The following is a 14,386-nucleotide window of genomic DNA, read 5'->3' as shown; positions in this document are numbered from 1 at the left end:
GGGACAGGAGCCATGGTACCACATGTGGTACAGGGACCATGGTACCACATGTGGTACAGGGACCATGGTACCACATGTGGTACAGGAGCCATGATACCACATGTGGTACAGGAGCCATGGTACCACATGTGGTACAGGGACCATGGTACCACATGTGGTACAGAGGTCATGATACCATATACATGGCTGTAGATATTGCTTATGTCATAATTATAACTGATGAACTTAAGATTTATGTGCACTGATCAATGTAGTTTAAGGAGAATTTGTATCATATAACATCAATTCCTTGGGTCCTGATTTCCATATGCTATATGTCAGTGGAACATTTTTAATTAAAGATAACATATGTATAATTAAAGCATATTACATGTGAAAACTGGAGAACATTTTAAAGGAAGAAGAATCCTGAAGTAGAGCTAGCAAGTTGCTACAGTCCTAAAGTATCACCTGTGTAACAGAGAGGGGGGAAGGAGCCTTGTTGGTTTAAGACCAGAGATAACTGGTGTTTGGTTTGACCTCCAGTCAGTGTTTCCGTAGATTATACACTATAGGTTGTAATATGTTTGTTCAAACCAAATATTAAACATTGGAGCGGAAGATAATGCCAGTATGATGTGTGTTGGGACGTCCTAGTTCTATATGTTAGGTGGTAATTCTGTGTATGGATGTCCCTGGCTGATTCTACCACACCCCCTTAGCATTCTCTCTCTGTCAATCTAATAATACTGTCCCAGAAATATTATTTTACCTGTATTATCCTATGTACACAAATACAAAAGTGTTACCTTTGGTAGAATTTACCTGTAATATGATTTTAAGCTGTGTCAGCATTTTTTTAGAGATACATTTATATAGCACGATTGGACTGGGTTGATCATCTATGACCAAGTAGCTGTAGGATAGAGCATTTGGCTAGTGTTTGGAGGTCCCAGGTTTGAATCCCTGTCTGGTTGCTACATTTTCTCTCCTCCTGTTGCACATAAATCATTTAAAATGGTTCCTGTGTATGGTTAATGTTGGCAGTGCCATACTGTTTCAATAATATCTATGATCAATAATGTAATAGTTGCAAAAATTGTATTATAAATAAGGTTTCAGTTCTATTCATTATAGTAAGAATGGGTCTAAATCAATATCATGTGTGAAATTATTGCATTTTATCTCTGTAGACAACTCATATCCAATCAAAATTTCGTCTGTCTTATTCTTTCACGAATTTTGTAATTTAGAGATATTTTACATGTAGATGCGGAATTGTGAGATATAGGTTACTGTCACAAGAAGAGAAGGTGACAATACAACTTTAAAACATTGACAGTAAATTGTGTTTGGTTGACTTAGCATTTTGTAATGACGGCTGACCCCCCGTGACCCCTGGACCTTATCACCATGCCCATCAGTTGGAAGGATTTCACCTGTATCCATTGGTTGTGTATACTGCACTATTGTGAAACACTGGCATGTAGGTCAGCTTTTAAAAAAGCATAAATCATGTCAGGTACCAGGTGACAAGTCGATTATTTCCCTGTCGTTTCTCCCTGTCTGCAGGGGTAGCTCAAGGTGTAGTAATCTTTATATTTCAATTCAGAACATGTGATTTGCTGTCTGATAAAAAGAGATTTAAACACTTGCTTTAAAAAATGTAGGTTACACATTTTTATCTTTTATTTTATATTGTGTAGTTACAGGTGTCTTTAAAGTTTTAAGTGTTGTTTTTTTTCCTTATTGTTTGTTTAAGGCATAGAAACATAGATTTTGTGTGCTGATTCAACAGAAAAGTGTGCCGATAGCAAACATCATACATTATTATACAGTTTTTTTCCCTTTCGAGCAGCAATAAAACAAGAAACAGAGAGTTTTTTTAACAGATGCCTTGAAACTTCAGTATCATATTTTTAAATGAAGGTTATAATTATAAAAAAAAAATCCACATTTTTTACATGAACAACGCTAGAAGTGAGTGTATTATAGCAGGTATAGGACAAAGCCAAGTATAAGGTTGCAGATTTGATTGTGTCTGCTTTCTTCCCGTATAGTGTATCATTGAAGGTGAGGGCATATCATACTTGTCAGGAAGAGACTATAGTGGCCAAGTAGTTAAGATGTCTGGCATACTTTAGGCCTCTACACCGCTTGCCTACGATGGCACATTGGTTAATGTGTCTGACATTTTCAAACTAGCCCTTTTTTACATCTAGACTGTGATGGCGCATTGGTTTAGGTGTCCGATATTCTGCAACTGCATGGCCCCAGTCCACATCTAGACTGGGATGGTAAAACTCTATATAGCTCTTTAAAGAAGATATCAAAAATGAATAATCTTCCCTTCAATTTTAATAATAATTGATATTAAATAAGTAGCTGGTAACTTAGAAAAGGGTGCTTTTATGTTTTAGGTCCTGAAGTTCTTAGTTGAATTCTGATCATAATTTACCTGCAACTTTATATATATATGGTAATAAGTTTGAAGAGTTATCTTTACTGTTTACATTTGTGTATACTATAAGGAACCATTCATAAGCTCACCAGGTCCAAAGGACTAAGGTGAAAAAAAACCTTATGCAATACCGCGGTGTCTGGCATCATTGACAGCTTCATAACTGCGTGTTGGAATTCAATAAAAGACTGTGGTGGTAGCATCCTTACAAGACAATACTCAAAATTGTACAAATGATCGGGCTGACCCTCTCCAGGGCGCCTGAAGGGTGGGGCCAAAAGAGATCAATTTGGCTATTTCCAATATTAAATTTTGTGATTATCACTAAATAAACAAGGTGAGCGAAACTGGCCCTTTGAGCTTCTTGCATTGTTGCATTTTACCTTTTGATGATCTACAAGATCAAATGCCTGCTGCTTTAATGCAAGGGAGAAAGGTTTTTATGTGGTAGAGCTATATCTGAACAGATTCAAGTATTTATCTTGAGGTAAAGTGACACTTGAATCTGACATGGAGATGGATAAGGGCTTGGTGTATTGGGTGTTCTAGCCTTGCCTTAACACTGGCTCGATTACAAATTAGAAAAAAGTGCTGAAAGTAATTTGGCAACATTTTTTGGATTTGTAACCTTTCTAGATAAAGAAAAGATTTACATTGCATTATGCTAAGTATAGGTAGTTGTCTGCAGGTTCTTCCATATCTAAAGTACAGGGTAGCGGTACCAAAAGTTTATACACTTAATCTTCAAGGTCAATGAGCATCATTCTTGATAACTCTTGATTGTGAAGCCATCAGGCTCTACCTCAGAGCTAACTTTACCAGTCAGGTGCTCTGTCCATCTGCTGTAAAATCACAATATTTACCCCATGTAAGAACAAGGCTGACTCCATACAAATATGGTACATATTTCTTATTTTGATCCCATATCCCACAAATATTGATATTCATGTTTCTATACCCCCTCCTTTGCAATGATTTTTTGTTCTTGGGTGCTGAGAAACCATGAATATAAAAATACTTCTAAACCTCTCTACCATGCTTTAGTAATTAGTTTGTGTTATATACATATATATGATATAGAACTAGGTGTGGCTATAGCAGTTTGAATTAAAACCTCACTAGAGTACAGTTTCATTGACCTACATTTTCCAGGCTATATATAGATTTGTTCTACATTTTATATAATGATATTGGTTGCTCCTCAAACAAACACTGTCCCCTTATCATGAGCCATCATTGCTCCTTGAGACCCCATGTAAACATTGGGTCCTTTCTCAGCCACTCAAACGGCTGTTAGCTGGCCAACTTAAAAAACCCAAGATTACCTGGATTTCACTTCTGATAGCTGTATGGTTTTAGGTATCTGTGTGTCATCACTTTAATTTATATTACGTATATCTACTTCAGCATAGCTTTAAAAGATAAAAAGTATATGTAAAGCTTTTAACAAAGTGTATAAATTGAAGTTTCAAATTTTTTGTTGTTCAACTTTATCTAACAAATGTTAGACTTTTCATTCTGACATATCTAGTTCTACTTGTAATATGATGTACGACTGTTGATAATGTAGGGTGTACATAAGTATAACTATGGTACAGTATACTGATGATGATGTAGGGTGTACATAAGTATAACTATGGTACAGTATACTGATGATGTAGGGTGTACATAAGTATAACTATGGTACATTATACTGATGATGATGTAGGGTGTACATTAGTATAACTATGGTACAGTATACTGATGATGATGTAGGGTGTACATTAGTATAACTATGGTACAGTATACTGATGATGATGTAGGGTGTACATTAGTATAACTATGGTACAGTATACTGATGATGATGTAGGGTGTACATTAGTATAACTATGGTACAGTATACTGATGATGATGTAGGGTGTACATTAGTATAACTATGGTACAGTATACTGATGATGATGTAGGGTGTACATTAGTATAACTATGGTACAGTATACTGATGATGTAGGGTGTACATAGTATAACTATGGTACAGTATACTGATGATGATGATGTAGGGTGTACATTAGTATAACTATGGTACAGTATACTGATGATGATGTAGGGTGTACATTAGTATAACTATGGTACAGTATACTGATGATGATGTAGGGTGTACATTAGTATAAACTATGGTACAGTATACTGATGATGATGTAGGGTGTACATTAGTATAACTATGGTACAGTATACTGATGATGATGTAGGGTGTACATTAGTATGGTAACTATGATGTAGGGTACAGTATACTGATGATGATGTAGGGTGTACATTAGTATAACTATGGTACAGTATACTGATGATGTAGGGTGTACAGTATACTATGGTACAGTATACTGATGATGATGTAGGGTGTACATTAGTATAACTATGGTACAGTATACTGATGATGATGTAGGGTGTACATTAGTATAACTATGGTACAGTATACTGATGATGTAGGGTGTACATTAGTATAACTATGGTACAGTATACTGATGATGATGTAGGGTGTACATTAGTATAACTATGGTACAGTATACTGATGATGATGTAGGGTGTACATTAGTATAACTATGGTACAGTATACTGATGATGATGTAGGGTGTACATTAGTATAACTATGGTACAGTATACTGATGATGATGTAGGGTGTACATTAGTATAACTATGGTACAGTATACTGATGATGTAGGTAGTGTGTTACATTAGTATAACTATGGTACAGTATACTGATGATGATGTAGGGTGTACATTAGTATAACTATGGTACAGTATACTGATGATGATGTAGGGTGTACATTAGTATAACTATGGTACAGTATACTGATGATGATGTAGGGTGTACATTAGTATAACTATGGTACAGTATACTGATGATGTAGGGTGTACATTAGTATAACTATGGTACAGTATACTGATGATGATGTAGGGTGTACATTAGTATAACTATGGTACAGTATACTGATGATGATGTAGGGTGTACATTAGTATAACTATGGTACAGTATACTGATGATGATGTAGGGTGTACATTAGTATAACTATGGTACAGTATACTGATGATGATGTAGGGTGTACATTAGTATAACTATGGTACAGTATACTGATGATGATGTAGGGTGTACATTAGTATAACTATGGTACAGTATACTGATGATGATGTAGGGTGTACATTAGTATAACTATGGTACAGTATACTGATGATGATGTAGGGTGTACATTAGTATAACTATGGTACAGTATACTGATGATGATGTAGGGTGTACATTAGTATAACTATGGGTACAGTATACTGATGATGATGTAGGGTGTACATTAGTATAACTATGGTACAGTATACTGATGATGATGTAGGGTGTACATTAGTATAACTATGGTACAGTATACTGATGATGATGTAGGGTGTACATTAGTATAACTATGGTACAGTATACTGATGATGATGTAGGGTGTACATTAGTTATAACTATGGTACAGTATACTGATGATGATGTAGGGTGTACATTAGTATAACTATGGTACAGTATACTGATGATGATGTAGGGTGTACATTAGTATAACTATGGTACAGTATACTGATGATGATGTAGGGTGTACATTAGTATAACTATGGTACAGTATACTGATGATGATGTAGGGTGTACATTAGTATAAAACTATGGGTACAGTATACTGATGATGATGTAGGGTGTACATTAGTATAACTATGGTACAGTATACTGATGATGATGTAGGGTGTACATTAGTATAACTATGGTACAGTATACTGATGATGATGTAGGGTGTACATTAGTATAACTATGGTACAGTATACTGATGATGATGTAGGGTGTACATTAGTATAACTATGGTACAGTATACTGATGATGATGTAGGGTGTACATTAGTATAACTATGGTACAGTATACTGATGATGATGTAGGGTGTACATTAGTATAACTATGGTACAGTATACTGATGATGATGTAGGGTGTACATTAGTATAACTATGGTACAGTATACTGATGATGATGTAGGGTGTACATTAGTATAACTATGGTACAGTATACTGATGATGATGTAGGGTGTACATTAGTATAACTATGGTACAGTATACTGATGATGATGTAGGGTGTACATTAGTATAACTATGGTACAGTATACTGATGATGATGTAGGGTGTACATTAGTATAACTATGGTACAGTATACTGATGATGATGTAGGGTGTACATTAGTATAACTATGGTACAGTATACTGATGATGATGTAGGGTGTACATTAGTATAACTATGGTACAGTATACTGATGATGATGTAGGGTGTACATTAGTATAACTATGGTACAGTATACTGATGATGTGGGTGTATTAGTATAACTATGACAGTATACTGATGATGAGGGTGTACATTAGTATAACTATGGTACAGTATACTGATGATGATGTAGGGTGTACATTATATAACTATGTACAGTATACTGATGATGTAGGGTGTACATTAGTATAACTATGGTACAGTATACTGATGATGTAGGGTGTACATTAGTATAACTATGGTACAGTATACTGATGATGATGTAGGGTGTACATTAGTATAACTATGGTACAGTATACTGATGATGATGTAGGGTGTACATTAGTATAATGGTACAGTATACTGATGATGTAGGGTGTACATTAGTATACTGATGGTACCAGTTTAAGATGATGTAGGGTGTACATTAGTATAACTATGGTACAGTATACTGATGATGATGTAGGGTGTACATTAGTATAACTATGGTACAGTATACTGATGATGATGTAGGGTGTACATTAGTATAACTATGGTACAGTATACTGATGATGTAGGGTGTACATTAGTATAACTATGGTACAGTATACTGATGATGATGTAGGGTGTACATTAGTATAACTATGGTACAGTATACTGATGATGCATGATGTAGGGTGTACATTAGTATAACTATGGTACAGTATACTGATGATGATGTAGGGTGTACATTAGTATAACTATGGTACAGTATACTGATGATGATGTAGGGTGTACATTAGTATAACTATGGTACAGTATACTGATGATGATGTAGGGTGTACATTAGTATAACTATGGTACAGTATACTGATGATGTATGTAGGGTGTACATTAGTATAACTATGGTACAGTATACTGATGATGATGTAGGGTGTACATTAGTATAACTATGGTACAGTATACTGATGATGATGTAGGGTGTACATTAGTATAACTATGGTACAGTATACTGATGATGATGTAGGGTGTACATTAGTATAACTATGGTACAGTATACTGATGAGATGTAGGGTGTACATTAGTATAACTATGGTACAGTATACTGATGATGATGTAGGGTGTACATTAGTATAACTATGGTACAGTATACTGATGATGTAGGGTGTACATTAGTAAACTATGTACAGTATACTGATGATGATGTAGGGTGTACATTAGTATAACTAATGGTACAGTATACTGATGATGATGTAGGGTGTACATTAGTATAACTATGGTACAGTATACTGATGATGATGTAGGGTGTACATTAGTATAACTATGGTACAGTATACTGATGATGATGTAGGGTGTACATTAGTATAACTATGGTACAGTATACTGATGATGTAGGGTGTACATTAGTATAACTATGGACAGTATACTGATGTATACTGGGTGTACATTAGTATAACTATGGTACAGTATACTGATGATGATGTAGGGTGTACATTAGTATAACTATGGTACAGTATACTGATGATGATGTAGGGTGTACATTAGTATAACTATGGTACAGTATACTGATGATGATGTAGGGTGTACATTAGTATAACTATGGTACAGTATACTGAACTGATGTAGGGTGTACATTAGTATAACTATGGTACAGTGATGATGATGTGAGGGTGTACATTAGTATAACTATGGTACAGTATACTGATGATGATGTAGGGTGTACATTAGTATAACTATGGTACAGTATACTGATGATGTAGGTGTACATTAGTATAACTATGGTACAGTATACTGATGATGTGTAGGGTGTACATTAGTATAACTATGGTACAGTATACTGATGATGTAGGGTGTACATTAGTATAACTATGGTACAGTATACTGATGATGTAGGGTGTACATTAGTATAACTATGGTACAGTATACTGATGATGATGTAGGGTGTACATTAGTATAACTATGGTACAGTATACTGATGATGATGTAGGGTGTACATAAGTATAACTATGGTACAGTATACTGATGATGATGTAGGGTGTACATTAGTATAACTATGGTACAGTATACTGATGATGATGTAGGGTGTACATTAGTATAACTATGGTACAGTATACTGATGATGATGTGTGGGTGTACATTAGTATAACTATATATGGTACAGTATACTGATGATGATGTAGGGTGTACATTAGTATAACTATGGTACAGTATACTGATGATGATGTAGGGTGTACATTAGTATAACTATGGTACAGTATACTGATGATGATGTAGGGTGTACATTAGTATAACTATGGTACAGTATACTGATGATGATGTAGGGTGTACATTAGTATAACTATGGTACAGTATACTGATGATGATGTAGGGTGTACATTAGTATAACTATGGTACAGTATACTGATGATGATGTAGGGTGTACATTAGTATAACTATGGTACAGTATACTGATGATGATGTAGGGTGTACATTAGTATAACTATGGTACAGTATACTGATGATGATGTAGGGTGTACATTAGTATAACTATGGTACAGTATACTGATGATGATGTAGGGTGTACATTAGTATAACTATGGTACAGTATACTGATGATGATGTAGGGTGTACATTAGTATAACTATGGTACAGTATACTGATGATGATGTAGGGTGTACATTAGTATAACTATGGTACAGTATACTGATGATGATGTAGGGTGTACATTAGTATAACTATGGTACAGTATACTGATGATGATGTAGGGTGTACATTAGTATAACTATGGTACAGTATATACTGATGATGATGTAGGGTGTACATTAGTATAACTATGGTACAGTATACTGATGATGTAGGTGTATTAGTATAACTATGGACAGTATACTGTACTGATGATGTGTAGGGTGTACATTAGTATAACTATGGTACAGTATACTGATGATGATGTAGGGTGTACATTAGTATAACTATGGTACAGTATACTGATGATGATGTAGGGTGTACATTAGTATAACTATGGTACAGTATACTGATGATGATGTAGGGTGTACATTAGTATAACTATGGTACAGTATACTGATGATGATGTAGGGTGTACATTAGTATAACTATGGTACAGTATACTGATGATGATGTAGGGTGTACATTAGTATAACTATGGTACAGTATACTGATGATGATGTAGGGTGTACATTAGTATAACTATGGTACAGTATACTGATGATGATGTAGGGTGTACATTAGTATAACTATGGTACAGTATACTGATGATGATGTAGGGTGTACATTAGTATAACTATGGTACAGTATACTGATGATGATGTAGGGTGTACATTAGTATAACTATGGTACAGTATACTGATGATGATGTAGGGTGTACATTAGTATAACTATGGTACAGTATACTGATGATGATGTAGGGTGTACATTAGTATAACTATGGTACAGTATACTGATGATGATGTAGGGTGTACATTAGTATAACTATGGTACAGTATACTGATGATGTAGGGTGTACATTAGTATAACTATGGTACAGTATACTGATGATGGTGTAGGGTGTACATTAGTATAACTATGGTACAGTATACTGATGATGTAGGGTGTACATTAGTATAACTATGGTACAGTATACTGATGATGATGTAGGGTGTACATTAGTATAACTATGGTACAGTATACTGATGATGTAGGGTGTACATTAGTATAACTATGGTACAGTATACTGATGATGATGTAGGGTGTACATAAGTATAACTATGGTACAGTATACTGATGATGATGTAGGGTGTACATTAGTATAACTATGGTACAGTATACTGATGATGATTGTAGGGTGTACATTAGTATAACTATGGTACAGTATACTGATGATGATGTAGGGTGTACATTAGTATAACTATGGTACAGTATACTGATGATGATGTAGGGTGTACATTAGTATAACTATGGTACAGTATACTGATGATGATGTAGGGTGTACATTAGTATAACTATGGTACAGTATACTGATGATGTAGGGTGTACATTAGTATAACTATGGTACAGTATACTGATGATGATGTAGGGTGTACATTAGTATAACTATGGTACAGTATACTGATGATGATGTAGGGTGTACATTAGTATAACTATGGTACAGTATACTGATGATGATGTAGGGTGTACATTAGTATAACTATGGTACAGTATACTGATGATGATGTAGGGTGTACATTAGTATAACTATGGTACAGTATACTGATGATGTAGGGTGTACATTAGTATAACTATGGTACAGTATACTGATGATGTAGGGTGTACATTAGTATAACTATGGTACAGTATACTGATGATGATGTAGGGTGTACATTAGTATAACTATGGTACAGTATACTGATGATGATGTAGGGTGTACATTAGTATAACTATGGTACAGTATACTGATGATGATGTAGGGTGTACATTAGTATAACTATGGTACAGTATACTGATGATGATGTAGGGTGTACATTAGTATAACTATGGTACAGTATACTGATGATGTAGGGTGTACATTAGTATAACTATGGTACAGTATACTGATGATGATGTAGGGTGTACATTAGTATAACTATGGTACAGTATACTGATGATGATGTAGGGTGTACATTAGTATAACTATGGTACAGTATACTGATGATGTAGGGTGTACATTAGTATAACTATGGTACAGTATACTGATGATGATGTAGGGTGTACATTAGTATAACTATGGTACAGTATACTGATGATGTAGGGTGTACATTAGTATAACTATGGTACAGTATACTGATGATGTGTAGGGTGTACATTAGTATAACTATGGTACAGTATACTGATGATGATGTAGGGTGTACATTAGTATAACTATGGTACAGTATACTGATGATGATGTAGGGTGTACATTAGTATAAACTATGGTACAGTATACTGATGATGATGTAGGGTGTACATAAGTATAACTATGGTACAGTATACTGATGATGTAGGGTGTACATTAGTATAACTATGGTACAGTATACTGATGATGATGTAGGGTGTACATAGTATAACTATGGTACAGTATACTGATGATGATGTAGGGTGTACATTAGTATAACTATGGTACAGTATACTGATGATGATGTAGGGTGTACATTAGTATAACTATGGTACAGTATACTGATGATGATGTAGGGTGTACATAAGTATAACTATGGTACAGTATACTGATGATGATGTAGGGTGTACATAAGTATAACTATGGTACAGTATACTGATGATGTGATGTAGGGTGTACATTAGTATAACTATGGTACAGTATACTGATGATGATGTAGGGTGTACATAAGTATAACTATGGTACAGTATACTGATGATGATGTAGGGTGTACATTAGTATAACTATGGTACAGTATACTGATGATGATGTAGGGTGTACATTAGTATAAACTATGGTACAGTATACTGATGATGTAGGGTGTACATTAGTATAACTATGGTACAGTATACTGATGATGATGTAGGGTGTACATTAGTATAACTATGGTACAGTATACTGGATGATGTAGGGTGTACATTAGTATAACTATGGTACAGTATACTGATGATGATGTAGGGTGTACATTAGTATAACTAAGGTACAGTATTACTATGGTACATAAGTATACTATGACAATATGTAGGGTGTATAAGTATAACTATGGTACAGTATACTGATGATGATGTAGGGTGTACATTAGTATAACTATGGTACAGTATACTGATGATGTAGGGTGTACATTAGTATAACTATGGTACAGATACTGTTGAAGTGATGTAGGGTGTACATTAGTATAAACTATGGTACAGTATACTGATGATGGTGTATATAGGGTATAACATATGGTACAGTATAATGATGATGATGAGGTTAGTACATAGTAGTATAACTATGGTACAGTTATACTGATGAGATGTAGGGTGTACATTAGTATATAAACTAATTGTCACACTTAGTATAAACTATGGTACTCTTGATGATGACAGGGTGTCATAGTATAACTACATACTGAAGAAAGATGTTGGGTGTACATTCTGTATAAACTATGTACAGTTGCATATCGTCTTTGCTGTAGCACATTGTCACACTGTTGCTTCTTTGCTTAGCACATTGTCACACTGTTGCTCTTTGCTTAGCGCATTGTCACACTGTTGCTCTTTGCTTAGCGCATTGTCACACTGTTGCTCTTTGCTTAGCACATTGTCACACTGTATGCAGCTTTGCTTAGCACATTGTCACAGCCACTGTTGCTCTTTGCTTAGCGCATTGTCACACTTGCATTGTCTTTGCTTAAGCGCATTGTCACACTGTAGCCACGGTTGCTCTTTGCTTGGTGCATTGTCACACACTGTTGCTCTTTGCTTGGTGCATTGTCACAATACGGTTGCTCTTTGCTTGGTGCATTGTCTTAAGGACTGTTGCCTCTTTGGCTTAAGGACATTGTCACACGGTTGCTCTTTGCTTGGTGCAATTGTCACACTGGTTGCTCTTTGCTTGGTGCATTGTCACACACGGTTGCTCACTTGGCTTGGTGCTTTGTCACACTGGTTGCTCTTTGCTTAGGACATTGTCACACTGTTGCCTCTTTGCTTAGCGCATTGTCACACGGTTGCTCTTTGCTTGGTGCATTGTCTAACTGTTTGCTCTTTGCCTTGGTGCATTGTCTAACTGTTGCCCTGGCAGGTTTGGCACATGGCGAACCTGGCCAAAATCAGCCATCATACCAACCACACTCTGGTACACTTAGATAGTCACACATTCACATGTGCTTGTAAATACTTCTGTACTGTACTGAAAAAGCTGCTAAGATCGGTACATTGCAACTACTGTTGAACATGCATTGAGATGAAGGTAATATATGTCACCTAAATGACTATGCCACTGTGACCATTTGCCCTCCTCAGAGACAGACAAGGTGCTTGGTTCTGTGATATTGGACTCCCAATTCTTTTTCATTTATTATCCTTGCATTTAGCATTTTGTGCTTTTGATTGAAATCAACGGTGACTTCACAATAGTTCCAATAATATACTGTACTAAATCTGGAGGTGCTGCAGGTACCTTTCAATTTCTGTATTGAAATATGGGACGTGTAGGACCTCTCAGAACTAAGTCAGACAGACTGTGTAAAGCCAAGATCTAATAACACAGAAAATATGCCCCATCAAAAGAGCAGTTTATGTAGAAGATATTTTACTGGTTCTTTTAATGCTATTTTGATATTAAATGATTAATGGGATGCATTCAAAGGTCAACTTATTTTACCAAGTGTTGACTGGTGGGGGAATTTGATTGGTACACTTAAATGCTCCACTATATAGTTATGATAACATATAATAAAGGGACATATTGTATAACATGTATTCACCAGGACAGTAAGATTAGGGGACAGATGTTTATACTAAAACAGAGAACATAAAATCACTCGGCTTCAGCTTACAATCTGGGGTGTCGTGCCCCGGACGTTTTGCATTAATACAGAATGCTCATGGAAGGAACTTCATGTACATCATTTGATTATTGATTTTCATTCTGTGATTGCATGTGTGATTGATCAGATTATATGATAATTTATTAAACCAGCACCATTTTATATACGCTCATCTTTGGTAGGGTTTATTTGTTACAACATTGTTTGATACTCACAAGGTTATAATGTAATTAGGAGGAGCAAATACCTGAGGACCACAGAGGATAAAACCAACCTTGGTTAA

The 14,386-nt window shown here is 35.3% G+C and overlaps 1 protein-coding gene across 5 annotated transcripts in view; it reads left to right on the top strand.

Moving 5' to 3' along the window:
• LOC138317338 (basement membrane-specific heparan sulfate proteoglycan core protein-like) overlaps positions 1–14,386 on the top strand; it is a 144,911-nt gene that overhangs the window by 13,645 nt on the left and 116,880 nt on the right. The window lies entirely within an intron of this gene.

The sequence above is a fragment of the Argopecten irradians genome, chromosome 1 (assembly GCF_041381155.1).
Source record: "Argopecten irradians isolate NY chromosome 1, Ai_NY, whole genome shotgun sequence".
In the NCBI taxonomy this organism is placed as follows: domain Eukaryota; kingdom Metazoa; phylum Mollusca; class Bivalvia; order Pectinida; family Pectinidae; genus Argopecten; species Argopecten irradians.
This window is presented reverse-complemented; position numbering and strand designations above follow the sequence as displayed.